This window comes from Corapipo altera, unplaced genomic scaffold, assembly GCF_003945725.1.
Source record: "Corapipo altera isolate COAL_440 unplaced genomic scaffold, ASM394572v1 0, whole genome shotgun sequence".
Classification (NCBI taxonomy): domain Eukaryota; kingdom Metazoa; phylum Chordata; class Aves; order Passeriformes; family Pipridae; genus Corapipo; species Corapipo altera.
In genome coordinates this window covers 44,996,129-45,010,316 of record NW_020884872.1, presented here as the reverse complement: position 1 = coordinate 45,010,316, position 14,188 = coordinate 44,996,129, and positions in this window count along the sequence as shown.

The following is a 14,188-nucleotide window of genomic DNA, read 5'->3' as shown; positions in this document are numbered from 1 at the left end:
CACAACAATAAACTGGGGTAAAACTGTCAGTCCACTGGGTGGATTGTCCAGTCAGTAACAAGTCCATTTAGATTCCATTTATGCTTCTCCAGGCAACATATCTCTCCCATTCTGTCTTTTCATCCATCACATTACTTATTTTCCTTGCTGTATGCATTGGTATACAGGCTCTTCAGCTGGGTTATCAGCCTCTTCACTGATAGGGAGTAGCCTTCTCTAATGGAAGGGGCCTTCATTAATTATTTGGGACAATTTACAGGTTTTTCCCCACTGCTTTCTAAAGTGGTGGTGTTTCCTGGTTTGTTTCTGACAGTGCATCCCCTGCCCCCACTGAATTTAGTTTTAAGTTCTGCTAATAAATCCAACCAGTTTGCTTCCCAGAACACTCTTACGCCGCTTGGTCAGGTGCACCACATCCAGTGTCAAGATGCCTGGTCTCACAAAGGTGTACACGAGATCATAGAACTCAAAACCTTGAGCATGGTACCACCCACTCAGCCAGTCATTCAACTAATCCAATCATCTCCTTCTTCCTGAGTCTCAGTCTCCAACTGGGAGGATAGAGGAGAACACTACCTGTGCTTCTGATACCTTCAACTTCTTTCCAAGGGACACAAAGTCCCTTTAGATATTTCGCAGTCTTCTCATTGCAGCCTCATTTGATCCTACACAAAGGAGCAGAAGTGAATGATAGTCCTCTGACTTTACGAGGTTTGGTAGCCTCTTTGTGACATTGCTATTTCAGGCCCCAGTAGGTATCAAACTTCTCTAGAGAGGTTGTCCAGTAAATGGGTTCTTCAGGGCCTTTCAGCAGGAAGACTCCAATTACTAACACTCTTCACTCTTTCTTGGTGGTCATTCTAATATGGATAGTTGATTGTACCAACTTTGTACCATTGTCCTTTTCTTGGCCTTGAGTATTTAATGTGAAGTTTTCTTCTTTCAGGCCCAGAACATCCTATCTGTTATGTATGGGCACATTGGTAGCAAGAAGTAGACTTCCTTCTGCTTTGAGCAGAGATGAGAGTCCAATCTCCCCTGTCTTGCAAATCAGACAAACCTGTCAGCTCAATTTTGTAAGCTAACTTACCTTCCTCTTTCAAGGGCTTGAGGCAGGAGTGTCGCTCTACCTGTGTCAGTGCATAATACTGACATCTCCCAGTTAGATTCCTTGATAGTACACTGCCTGGTAAGCTCTTCATGCAACATGGCTACCTACTCAAAAAAGTTTATCCAGATGGACATGCTTGCACTCTTGATGCCCACCTTTGTTGGGAAAGTGTTGCTACTAAGAAATAAAGACAAGTCAAATTTATAGAGTTCAGCAAATCCCTGTGTTCTATTGTGGTTTTTTGGGTTTAATTTTCTTACTTAGAAGAAAGCATACCAGACATTTTTAATTCTTATTCTGAAGTTTCTTTGTTTACACTATCTTTTAAATTGGAACCATTTTTAGGAAGGATGTTGAAAAGCATCATAAAGGCTAATCTGCTTCTGATAAAAATAGATTTCAAGAGAATTTCTAAATTATACACTATGTACCAAACACATATGTAGGAGTAAAGTCAGCATATGACTGACACAGAAAATTGGAAAAATTTCCCCACTTGACTTTCCAGTCAAAGTAGCACTTGCAGATCTTGCCAAATGACACATTCCTTTGTAGACTATGCACAGTCATTATTTTTTCTGCATTATAGCAGCTGCTGCTCACGTCTGTGATAAAAGCACTTCAGTTTGCCTTTTCTGCTGCTGTTGTCAGTATCAGTATTTGATGTTCTGTCTGGATGCAAAGATTCTTTCAGTTTTATGCTTGCTATATAACAGTAATTTTGTTAAGTAAATTATTACTGCTTCAAAACAATATTTTGACGGATCACAATATTTCCAAATGTTATTTTCAAGTAATTACTATAATTACTTTGAAACATTTCAACTAGCAAAATTATTTGTGATCTTTCAAAAATTATGCATCTATTTTTCTGTTGTTATGTCATCAATAAAATGCAAATAAATATTTGTACATCTTTAGAACTTTAACTATTTTTCATTCTACTAATGCATATTTTATATATGTATATGTGGTAAATTCCACTTAGCTGAACATAATTAAATCAAAGAATACAGATTTTGGTGAAGAACTTTTTTTTTGTTATTGTTATTGATATGATTTAACACCTTTAGAATATAGAAAAAAGGTCTAAATCATTTCAGGTTGTAGGTACATGTTAGAGCACTTTCACATTGTTGCAATACTGCTACCTTTATATTTGTTGAAATTTAGACTATTAACTTACATTTCATGCTGTATATAATTTGTCAGTATAGCTTACAATGCTCTGCAACATAGTTTGTTGAAGAAATATAGTGTTTCCTTGAAAACTCTGTTAGCTGTCATCCCATTATCTGTGCTACTAAATTTCATTTTTTTTTAATATAAACTTTTATTCTTTCTAAATATTTTTGACTAGAAAGTTCTTATGAAATATGATCATACTAAGAATGATTCTAAAGGCAGAGAAAACTTTTTGTGAATAATTGTTTTTCTTTCAGGCTGAAAATAGAGCGTAATTACTCTGTCTTTTTTGCTTATATACTCAGCCTCATAGTGGAGTTGTAGTATCACTTCACAGATCATGGAAAAGAAAGAAGCTTCTAGTCAAAGTACAAGAATGAGACCATGTAGGAGTTGAGGTCTGTCACCATTTCCACCACAGATGTCTGTAATTTGGGGATGATCCATTACTCTTTAAAGTTGATTTTTATTTCTGAAGTAGTTTAGGTGACAAAAGATGTTTCTTCCTTCTGCCATTTTTCTTTTGGACTTAGAATTGCATCATTTTCTGGAAAATGGAGTTATAAATGGCATTAATTTATTCCGTTTTTGACAGACCTTTCCATACAACCCAATTTCTTTCCTCTCCTGAGAAAATAGAGGACAACTGCTAAGCAGCAAGTGCCAGAGTCCCTACAACATCTGGGAGCAGGTTGTTGAAAACTGATGGAAAACTGGGAAGCAGCACCTGCTGCCACCACTTTACTTCCTTCTGTTTTCCTTTCATCCTCTAGTTCGTCTGCCAGTGATATCAGCAGTAGTAGCAACCTCTTATGCAGTACAAGAGCACAGGAGTATGTGTTCAGTACTTGCTACAGCATAAAACTGGAGTTTCAGAAACTCTCTATAGACCCAAAACAGCCAAGTTTATAACTCTAAAAAGTGCTTGCTCTCCAAAGCCTTTGAATATCTATGTGATCGTTGTAAGATATTATCACAGGGCATAAACAGGAGGTGAATTTATGAAAAAGTCAACTTCAAATATCCTGGAGACATATCCACTACTAACAATAAATTCAATTTGTCAGAGATAGAGGAACACTGACCCTTTAATAGTGTTTGATGGAAGAGAAACTTGAGATATTATCCAGTTGTCAAAAAAGGGTAGAGATGACAGAATTTCATCACAGATATTGGTCAGTATGTGTTCTAATACAGCAGAAGGAAATCACCAATGAAGAAGCATTGTATAAGGCACTATTAGGAGGTCAGTAGGTGTGATAGGTTAACAGATCCTTGTTCTATTTTGGTTTTGAGTTTTTTCCTGGGGTAAAAATTCAAGAAAAACCAACAGATTGAGGACATCCACAGTTCCCCTCAGAAGATTATAGTCAATAATATATCATATTCTGTAGGTAGGTGAATGCATTCAGAACTTAAGAAAGTATGTGTCCTTGCTTAAAAAAATTAAGGTTTCAGCTTTAATGTGCCTACCAAAGTACCATCTAAAGATAGATATGTCTTTTTGTAACATATGAATGAAAATAAAACAACAAACAGGAATTACAGAATCACATGGAGGACACAATTTTTGGACTACTCTGTTTTGTTCATGCTCTTCATGACCTGTAAGACAGTGACAAAATTGACAGTTTTTCAGGGTATCTGAGAAACAGGCAGCCTAAGAGGGTACTTCGGATTGAATTCAGAAGTTTTTACATCCTGATAAGTACCGTGACATTTATTTCTTAGCAAGAAAACGCCATGGTCCAGTGGGAGTAGGGAAATAGAATCATGACACTGCACAAAGGGGTCTGACAAGGTAGAAGATTGGGGTGCAACGGTCACTTTATTAAAGCAGAGCAGGGAATTATGTAGGGTTTGGCTGAGGGAGGCTTAGCAACCGGGGTGGACGGTGCGATGGACATCTTAGGGTATAACGGGATAGGAGGACATAGGGAAGGAGGAGGAACTTGGGAGGGGTGGGGCATCCGGGACCAATGGGGTCTCACTCCGCACTGCGCCATATTTCCGCCAATCAGTGCAGGATGAGTGGGAAAGCTAGGGAGAGCAAGGGAGTAAATAACTTTTGGCGGGAAAATAACATTGGGTAAGCCCGGGCAAGTCTTGGGCTATACAGACAAGGGGGATTAATACAGATACTTGGGGGAAATACATTAAATAGTGTTCAAAACTGGGTATAAACATGAAAGTCGATAAAATATAATGTCTTCAGGTGTCGTAAACGTCTCTCCACGTCTGGAAGCGTTCCCATTCGGATTCACGTTCCGCAACAAGCAAATGCATCATCTATTTTGAATCTTCGACAAGGAAATAAACGAGGAAAAAAAAAGATGTGACCCTTTTGGCTTCAGATGTCTCCTCCTTGAGTGTATGTCCAGCACCACCTCCAGAATGTGGAGTGTGTCTCCAGCCCCTAGAAGTTTCAGATTTATTTCTCAGATACGTTTGAGTACCGGTGCTGTGTGCTTCTCTGATGACCTGAAGTTTTGGTGCATGACAGGCTACTCACAACAGTTTGAACTGTCTGGAACGGGATATGACTGTCATTTGGTAGTTTACAGTCTCTTCCCACACAGGTCACCCCTGTAGTCTCTCGCTACTTAAACTCTGCAACTTATGCTAAGTGCAAATATATAGTTGGCTAAAAATTATATTACTGATGATTTAAAATTAATGTAATAACACGTCTGATTAATACTATGTATTAAACCATAAAACTACAAGCAGGAAGTTCTAAGGTTGAACACTGAAATGTCTAAATATCCTGTTTAGGTTAGGAAAACGTTTTACATCCAGAAGGTGGTTGAGTACTGGAACAGACCACCAGGGAAGTGGTCACAGCACCAAGCCTGGCAGAGTTCAAGAAGCGTTTGAACAGTTCTTTCAGGTACATGGTGTGATTCTTAGGGTGTCCTGTGGAGTTGGAGTTGATGATACTGATGAGTCCCTTCCAACTCAGTGTATTATATGATTCTATGATTCTATGTTATTTAGTGATTATTTACCTTGATGTTAGGTTTCTATATTACTTACCTACATGTTAAGAAAAATGTACTTCTGTGAATGAGATGCTTAAGGGCAAAATAGGGGGAGTCTAAACTAGCCAGAGGAAAAATTAGTGGATCAAGAGGTGTAAAACACGTATGGCCAGTCTTCGCTAACGAAGATTTGGGAAAGGTCTTTACCCTTTGAGCCTGCGCAGTGGATTTTTTAGGTGAGACACAGTGTGCGCTGAGCTGAGCCCACCTTCAATCCTAAGGTTCATCTGCCGGGACCGAGTAAGCTTGGACAGTGGCAGTGAGGTCCTCAGGATGTAGGTTTGTTTAGAGTGACCTTCTCTTAGATGGATGGCCTTACAGGGCTGATGAGCTCCATCTACCCTAGGGAGTTTCCCTGACTGGGAATCGAACCTGGGCCACAGTGGTGAGAGTGCTGCATCCTAACCACTAGACCACCAGGGATCCCCATGGTGTAAAACATAAACTGCAACTATACACTGTTTGCACAGTCTGTGTCAACAAAAGAGATTTGGGTTTCACTATAGTGTCAAAACCTTTGAGGACTGAGGACTGTTAGGAGGAGACCTAGGATCCACCTGTTAAAGTAGGCTAATAGTATTTTTTGGTAGGCAGGTAAGAAAGACTTAACTAGGAACAAAACAGAAGGAGGATGAAAAATCAACTGAGGAAACGGTGACAGAGTTGGCAAAGAAAGGGTTCAGGGTGATGGGGACAAGAGCGGCCTTCTATTCAATAAAAGAAGGCTGCACATCATGCTGGCCTCAGAGCTGCTCACTTCAGCTGCTGAGAGTTCATTCGTTCCAAAAGAAATGTGTGTTCAGAATCTTCTAGAGAGTCTTGGAGGTTTTTTGTGTTTGGTTTGGTTTTGTTGTGGTGGAGTTTTTTAATGTTTTGAGGTCTTCTTTATTCCTCAAGACGTAAAGTACTAGGTACGCATTTGTGGAAAAAAGATGTTATCATGACAACTAAGAAGAATAATTTCTCTATAATTATAGAGTAATCTATACATATATTACTTCTATGAACAGTACAGTAATTGTTCTGATAGGAAAGCACAAACAAGCTGATCTTGTGTCTTCATTACAGAATGATAATGAATTCATTGGAAAATACTTGTACCAACCTTAGGTTATATGAATGAAAGCAAAATATGAATATATGAAATCATAAGTGAATTGAGTTTCTTTTTTGAGTTATGTTGAAAAGTCTTTAAGAGTTAAGTAAGAACTTAGTGAACTTCAACACTTTTATCTTGACATATTCACAAGCAGATTGTGGTAGTCATAATGACACTTGTTACTCAAAAATTATTCATAAATTCCACTATAAGGTTCTCCCTTTTTACCTCATGAACAGTCCATAGACAGTCAGATGAAAATGCTGGCTCAAATTGTATAGTACTTCTCTTTGGTATTTTTTAATATTTTTACTTTTTCTCCTACAGAGGTTGGCAATTCACTGACTTTAATGAAAATTCTTTGAAAAATCTTCCCACACAGAGTTACTTCTGGGAAAGAGTCTTTTGTTAGTCAGATTTTTTTTTCTTTATCCTCTGGAGTTTTCATGTGCAAGTCAATAGAATGTGGGTTTGAAGTTCTGAATGTTATAGTTGAATGTGCAGTCAGAATTTACTGCTCAATAAAATCATGAAAAATCTTCATAAATATGTCTAAGAAATACTTGTTGAAATACTTTATTTGTGTTCAGCAAGTTCTGTATTTATGGGAAAGGTTTGCAGAAGTATTGTGAACTGACAATTTCTTAATTTAAAAATAATGATTGTTGAAAATATTTTCTTTTTGTGATCAGATTTACCCTATGTCTACTCTGATGTCACATAGTAACATAAAAATATTCAATCTAGTTTTCACTGACCAGTTTAGATACATGTTTAAGTCATTTTTGAAATATGTTGTTCACAGAAATGGTACTTAATTTTACGAGCAGTGAAGATTTTTTTTACAACTCCTCTCTCTGGCCTCCTATTCTCTTCTTCTAATTTTCCTCTCTCTAGATGTTACAGTTATTTGACATTTCATTTCCTGTACTAACATCTGTCTTCTAACTTACCATATACCTTTTTTTTTTTTTTTGTACCCTAAGAAACCTCTACTGTTTAGCTCTAAGATTGAATTCCTCAGTAAGAACTACAAACACTGATTATCTCCTGGTATCATGGCTCATCTGTGTCAACTAATTAGGAAAGTCATAGTTAGACACTAGAATCACAGAATTGTGGCGCCACAGGATGGTTTGGTTTGGGTTTGAAGGGACCTTTAAAGTTTATTACCAGTGTCCCCTGCAGTGCATCTTCTACAAAATAAGCTTGCTCGAAGTCCTGCTCAGCCTCACTTTAAACACTTTCAGCAAAGAGACATTCACAGCTTCTCTCAGAAACCTGCTCCTGTGTCTAACCATTTTTTTACAAAATACTTTTACAATATCATTCTTTTTATGCATGACATGAATGGTGTGGAAGGTTCCGACTATGCTGACCAAAAATTTAGAGCACTGACTCAGAAAATGGCCCTTCTAGGCTGAATATCCTGTAAATTTTGTAGGACTATGTATAGTTTTTGCCCAGGAAAAGGAGTAAAAGGAACAAAAGAGGGAGAGACATGCTAATAAATTAATAGTAGTCAAGGAAAGTTAAAAAATTATATGGCAAAAGAACACAACAGATTATGTAGTTTCACTGGCAAAATATCTTTCTGGAAGGGGACTAAGTGGTTTCTGGTTCTTAATTTTAGGTTTATTTCTCTATGATTCTTTAAACATTCATTATGGAACCTCAGCCATAGATTTTGAGAAATGCTAGACAATATTAATTGGGAATAAGACAGGTGCTTCTGATCCTTTCTGTGGTTCAATAAATGGGAAATATCCTGTAACAACTCTCTTGCAAACCTTATTTTCTATGTTTTTATAACTTTTAAATATATTTAGGTAATAGAATTGGAAGTTTAGAATTCTTAATTGTCAAATGCATCAACTTTTATCAACCTACAAGATTAATATTCCCTCTCTGTTGTCTGGTTCTTCTTTAATAGTGTTGACAAGAGACAATAATTCAGCAAAAAAGCTCATCTTCAAGACGATTCTGCCTATGATACTGAGATGAAAGATAAGGAATTATACCACCTGCAAGTCAAAGAAAGAGTTGAATGGAAAAATAGAATTAAACTTTAAGTTGTGGTTCACACATATTGTTCATCCATCCTACTTTGCTTCAAACTGTGCCCATAAATAGGTGTCCATGAAAAAGGAAAACTTGGTGATCCTCAATACTTCCCTCATAATACTCTTTCAGTTTCTGACTATTTTCTGTTCTGTTTTCTAACAATTAGACTTTCATGGTTGGTAAACCTACAGTGGATCTCTCTTCTAACTGACTACAGCATAAACGAAGTCCTTTGCAAAGCAGAAAGAGGTCTGCTCTTCTCTTTATGAAATACACTACCTTCTTGTTTTGAACCCAGACTTTGATTTGGTGACTTATAGTCCTTGTATTGGAAGAAAGAGTGAACAGATGTCTCAGATGCTTTGATTCTACCACTTACAAGCTTTTAGACTTATGTCATAACTTTACTATTGTTTCTCTTTCCTAGACTGAGAAGTTCTAGACTATTCAACACCCTACATATAAATCTTAATCAATCCCTCTTGCTGCTCTCTGAAACTTTTCCTATTCTATTGTGTCTTTTTTAGGTAAGGCAACTGGAATTACTCCCATCCTCAATGTGGTTGAAACACATTTATACATTTGAATCCCTGTGTTTTCTGTGGTTTTCATATACAACATAGCTATGCTATATATATATATTTAATTTTTTAGTTGCTTTCCTCATCATACTGAGCAGTGAATTGTTTCTTTTTCAATTTTCTATCAAAGATTCTAGATGTCTCTACAGAGTCGAAACAGTCAGCTAGGAGGACTCCTTTCTGTATGTGCACGTAGGTATTTTTCTTTTTCTTCATGGTCTGCCCTCCCATCCCCCATGCACGCCACTGAACATGTTCTACAGTCAGCTTCATCTGCCTTCGTACTGCTTAGTCATTTAGGGATATATTAATTTGGCCACACTGCCATACCTTTTAAAATTCCTTCTACACATCTGCATAGTGCAGCAGGTAAGGCATAAGACCCAAAAAAATTTATGACAAGCATGAGCTTATGACAAGCAGAATACAATAAAGAGGAACAGAATTTGACGTGCATGTCTATGTTTATCTGTCTGCCAAGATCGTATTCTGAGCTACATAATGAGTATAGAGGCTAGAGGGGAGGTATCTTGTAAATCTAGGTGCCTAACTCCCTCATGGTCTGCAACTGACTTCGTCTTAAAGATTTCTAGTAAAGCAGTGTCTCTATGACATCCCAGACAATGACATCAGGCAGATAACTGACCACTATAGGTATAAAAATAAAATCAGTGAAAAGGGAAATCTGTTTCAATTTTTTAAATGAAAAAAAATAATCTTTGGGGCTAATTGTTCTTTTCGCACATCTAAAGATGAAAATTAAAAGACCAAAGGAGTGACATGTATTAAATTAACTAAATTAGGACTTAATTTATGCTTTTACAATGGATCTGACTTTTTTTTTCTACCTTCTTCTGATTTTATTGGTTTTATTATTTAATATTTTTAAAAATACAATTTTTCCAAAATTCTCCATAATCCTTAATTCAAAATAAATGAAAAAAATAAGAAAAAACCTAAAACCTGTTAAACTTAACTACAATGGCAACCCTTAAATCTGATTTCTAATCTTATAAATTCCTTGAAAACAAATGTGAGAGTGATTTTCATTGTTATGCATATATTTATTTATTTATTTTGTTTATAAATTGTAATTGCTGGTACATAAAATAATAACTTCACAAGAGATTTAAAAGGAAATTTCTTGATGTAATTTAAACACATAGACCTAAGATAATTAGTATTTGATATTAGATTTAAAAATGACATGTAGGTAAATTCAAGAATTCTAAAACTATTAAAAAACAAAACCAAAAAAACATTTTTAAAAAAAACAAAACCACTCAAAACTGTTTTAATTTTGCACAAATTGCACATTTTTGCACTTTTTAAAACTATTTTTTCTAACATTTCAATAAGTGAAAATATCTTTTCATATTTAGATATTAATAAAACATTGATTTAATATTTTTACTTAGACATGAATTATAATGAGCTATATATATCCCGAAATTAAATCTTTAGCTTATGTGCACTGGTCCCTAACAAAAACCTGTCAGGCTGAGATTCATCTGAACTGATATTATCTACCTAAACCCTAGGCACTTCATACCTACAGTGGTTCCACTAATAGTTGTCATGCAGTAAAGTTCATCTTGTAAAAATTAATTCAAGATATAATTCAACCTAGATGCTGGATGTATGTCTACCTTGATAAGTTGTCTTCTTCTTTAGCCCCACAAAGGATTTAATCTTGTTTAGACTAAAAATTTATAAAAAATCTCAAAATTTAAATATAATCAAATGTGGTATCTAGAACTTGCAACAAAACATAGAGGTAAATATAGAAGGATATTATTAGTCTTCATTTTTATAAAACTAATTGCAATGAGATGTTATATTAAATTGCAATTTTCTAAGTACTCTGATGTCCAGACCTATGACTAAAAGTGCAATAATTTGCTTTGAAAAAAAAAGACTGATAGACTGACTAAACCCAAACATCCCCCTGACAAAGTCCCATTTTTGTTATCAACTCTCTAGAGGAAGAATTTAACTGCTTTATTTGGAGTAAATTACTTCCCCTAGATTTCAGAATATTTTCAACTGCAATTGCCTTGAGAAGATGGGATGATGTCTTCAGAAATGATCGTTTAATCTTGTAAAAATTTCTGCAATAGAATTTTAGGAAGTTAGCTTGTTCTGAAGAGTTTTTGGTTTGATTTGGTTTGGGTCTTGTTGTTTGTCTTTCTTTTCAGTTATACTCAGATATATATTTTTCAATTTAATAAATTTAAAATACACATAGGAAGTTCAATTTCAAAAAAAAGTGAACTATACAAAAAATAAAGTTAATCTTTTTCTGGATTCTTGTAATGTCAAAATATAAACAAACAACGTGTTCTAGGGTTTTTTGTCAGCAGATCTGAGTTACCTAAACAAAAATTAAGTAATTTAATAAGTAGAGTTCAAATATATACTGCATAGCTGAAGTTTAATATTAACTTTTAGAACAAAAAAAATAGAAATTGAGCCTCTATTTTTACATTATGTGATCATACAATACAAATCATACAAAATAATAAAAATTGTCAATTTTCATTTAAAATTGAGGCTAGTATAATTTCATCTAGCATAGCTCAGGAATCTGAACTCAAATCAGAAGAATTATCAGTATAGAAGTGACTTCTTCTCTTTCTAAATTTACAGCCTAATTAGTACTTCAAATTCTGCGTCTCTCTCTCAGTATTATGTTTTTTAATTGGTTTTTTCCTTCCTCATCTTAACAGCAAAAATAGAAGACTATAAACTTATAATAATTGATGTGCAAATTTAAATTGGATATTTAAGTAGAAAATGCTTCTTGAGGATCATAGCAACTAATGGGAGACTGGGGGTGGGGTGAAATACTGACTAATATCAGAAAGAAAATCTGTCAAGGGAAATATATACATATTAAAAATATGAATATTAGGTTTTAAAGAATGCATTATATTTTTAATATATTAATTTTTTTCAATATGCTAACTAAAATGTGTATTAATTTACTCAGTTTAGCACATTCTGTGGTTTCATTCACGAAGACAGACACATTCAAAAATGACCAGTGTACATAAAGGGTTTGTTGAAAGCCCTTGGGTAACACTACATTGTGTCAACAAAATCTGGAGTAGTTTTTGAGTTAGAAAACCTGACAAAGTAGCACACTTTCAGGTTGATTTGACATTATAGCTGGATGGTGAAAAACAAGCTGAAAAAGTGGTATACTGCAAAACATATTTCTCTAGAATGTGTTATTCAAGGTCATTTTTAAGATAATACTATAAGGTTTAAAAATACTGTCTCTAATACAAAAAATCCCCTAACAAAATAAGGTTGAGGATGAGGGAGAAGAAGAGGAGAAAAATTAAACTATACATACAAAGGTGACACCCAGAAACAAATTAAACTGAGATAATGTCTTAAATAGTGCCTCTCTGTAGCTATAACACATCAGGATCCAAATAATAAATCAAAAGTTAATTCCAGTTACATTAAAAAGAAACATTGCGTCCTTTAAGTTGGACAACACTAAGTTTGGTCCAATGATGTGTAGAAGTTCTGCAGATGTTCAATATGAGTATGTGAAAAAATATCTGAATATTGAAAGAGACACCTTGTTCTGTTGTCTTTTCTGATAAAGTTGTAGGAGACAAGTGATGCTGAAAATCATTTAAATGAACCTCAGTATAACAAAGATAAAAATGTGAAAAACATTCTTCCTAAGTGCTGAATAACAATAGGCAAGATAGTATGACACAAATAACAGATATACACAGGAAAATGCTTATACCACAATATAAAAAACTATATTTTTTGAAGTTAAAAAAAAGAAGGAAGAAACTACTAAGTAAAAAAGCACAAACTCAGTAGCTAGATCACTGATTATGACTGCTGTTTAATTTTATTTTTTTCCCTCAGTTTAAGACAATTCCAGTCTGACACAAGGGATACTATCCATAAGCAGAGTAGATCCAAGGTAGTCAGTGTTTCGGATGAAGACAATCAGATTTGGACCTCTTTTATTATCAATTTAGACACTGAAAGAAACGAAAAGATAAGGCAGGTCTACTAAGGAGACACCAGGTTTAAAGAAACCAACAAGTAAATAAATAGTAAATAGCTGAAAATTCATGATTACTAATGGATGCATGTCAAACTGCTTGGCATTCAAAACAAAAAAAAAAAAAAATGGAAAGGCAGAAAGGATAATATTTTTTTTTCTCTATACTTACTCTTTTCCTCTTATTTACATGTTGTTGAGTAAGGAAATCAATATGATCCTAACCGTAATACTCCATATCAGAACAAAAATAGCATGAGAGGAAAATTTTTTATGATGCAATGAAAAATTACTCCCTTTACCTGGAAAATGATCAATTCTACTTCTTGGCAAGTGTAAGCAGAAAGACTGTCAGCTACCAATATTTTCTTTTAATAAAGGTTAAATAAAGAATCAGGTAGAATGTTGAAATTCCTTTATTCTGTGACAAGTGAGGGTTGTATTTGGCAAGAGATGTTTAGATGCTGTCTACTTTAAACTACAGTAATAGCCAATGGGCTATGCTTTTAAGTTGAAATATACATATGTTGCTTATTTGCAGTGGTTATTGATTTTTAATCAGTTAAGTTTTAAACTTGACTAGGAAAAGAAAAAGAGTGAAGAACTGTTAAAGTATAAAACACAATAAAATAAAAGTCTGCTCCATTAGAAGAGGTAAACTAAATGGAAGAAACTATTATGTTATTTCAGCAATGATGATGTGGCAGTAAAATTCACAGGGGACAAAATGAATAAAGGAAGGTAGAGCTGTACTAATCTGGAACATTTCACTGAGTTCATAAATAAAAGGAGGAAAAAATTATAATTACCAGTAGAAGTGTAGATTGACAACCTATGACAAAATTTCACCAAATAATAGTCTACATTTCATCTATTTGTTTAAACTTACTTTTACAGTCAATAGAGAAAACTTTACACTTCTAAATTAAAATTTACTCTTAGAAAAATACCTACACAGATTACAGAATCATGCTACTGAAAATCCTAATTGTCTCCACCAATTAAAATAAGGATCTTGAAAGTATATACTGTCATTTATACTGTAGGTTATCCATAAAGTTAACT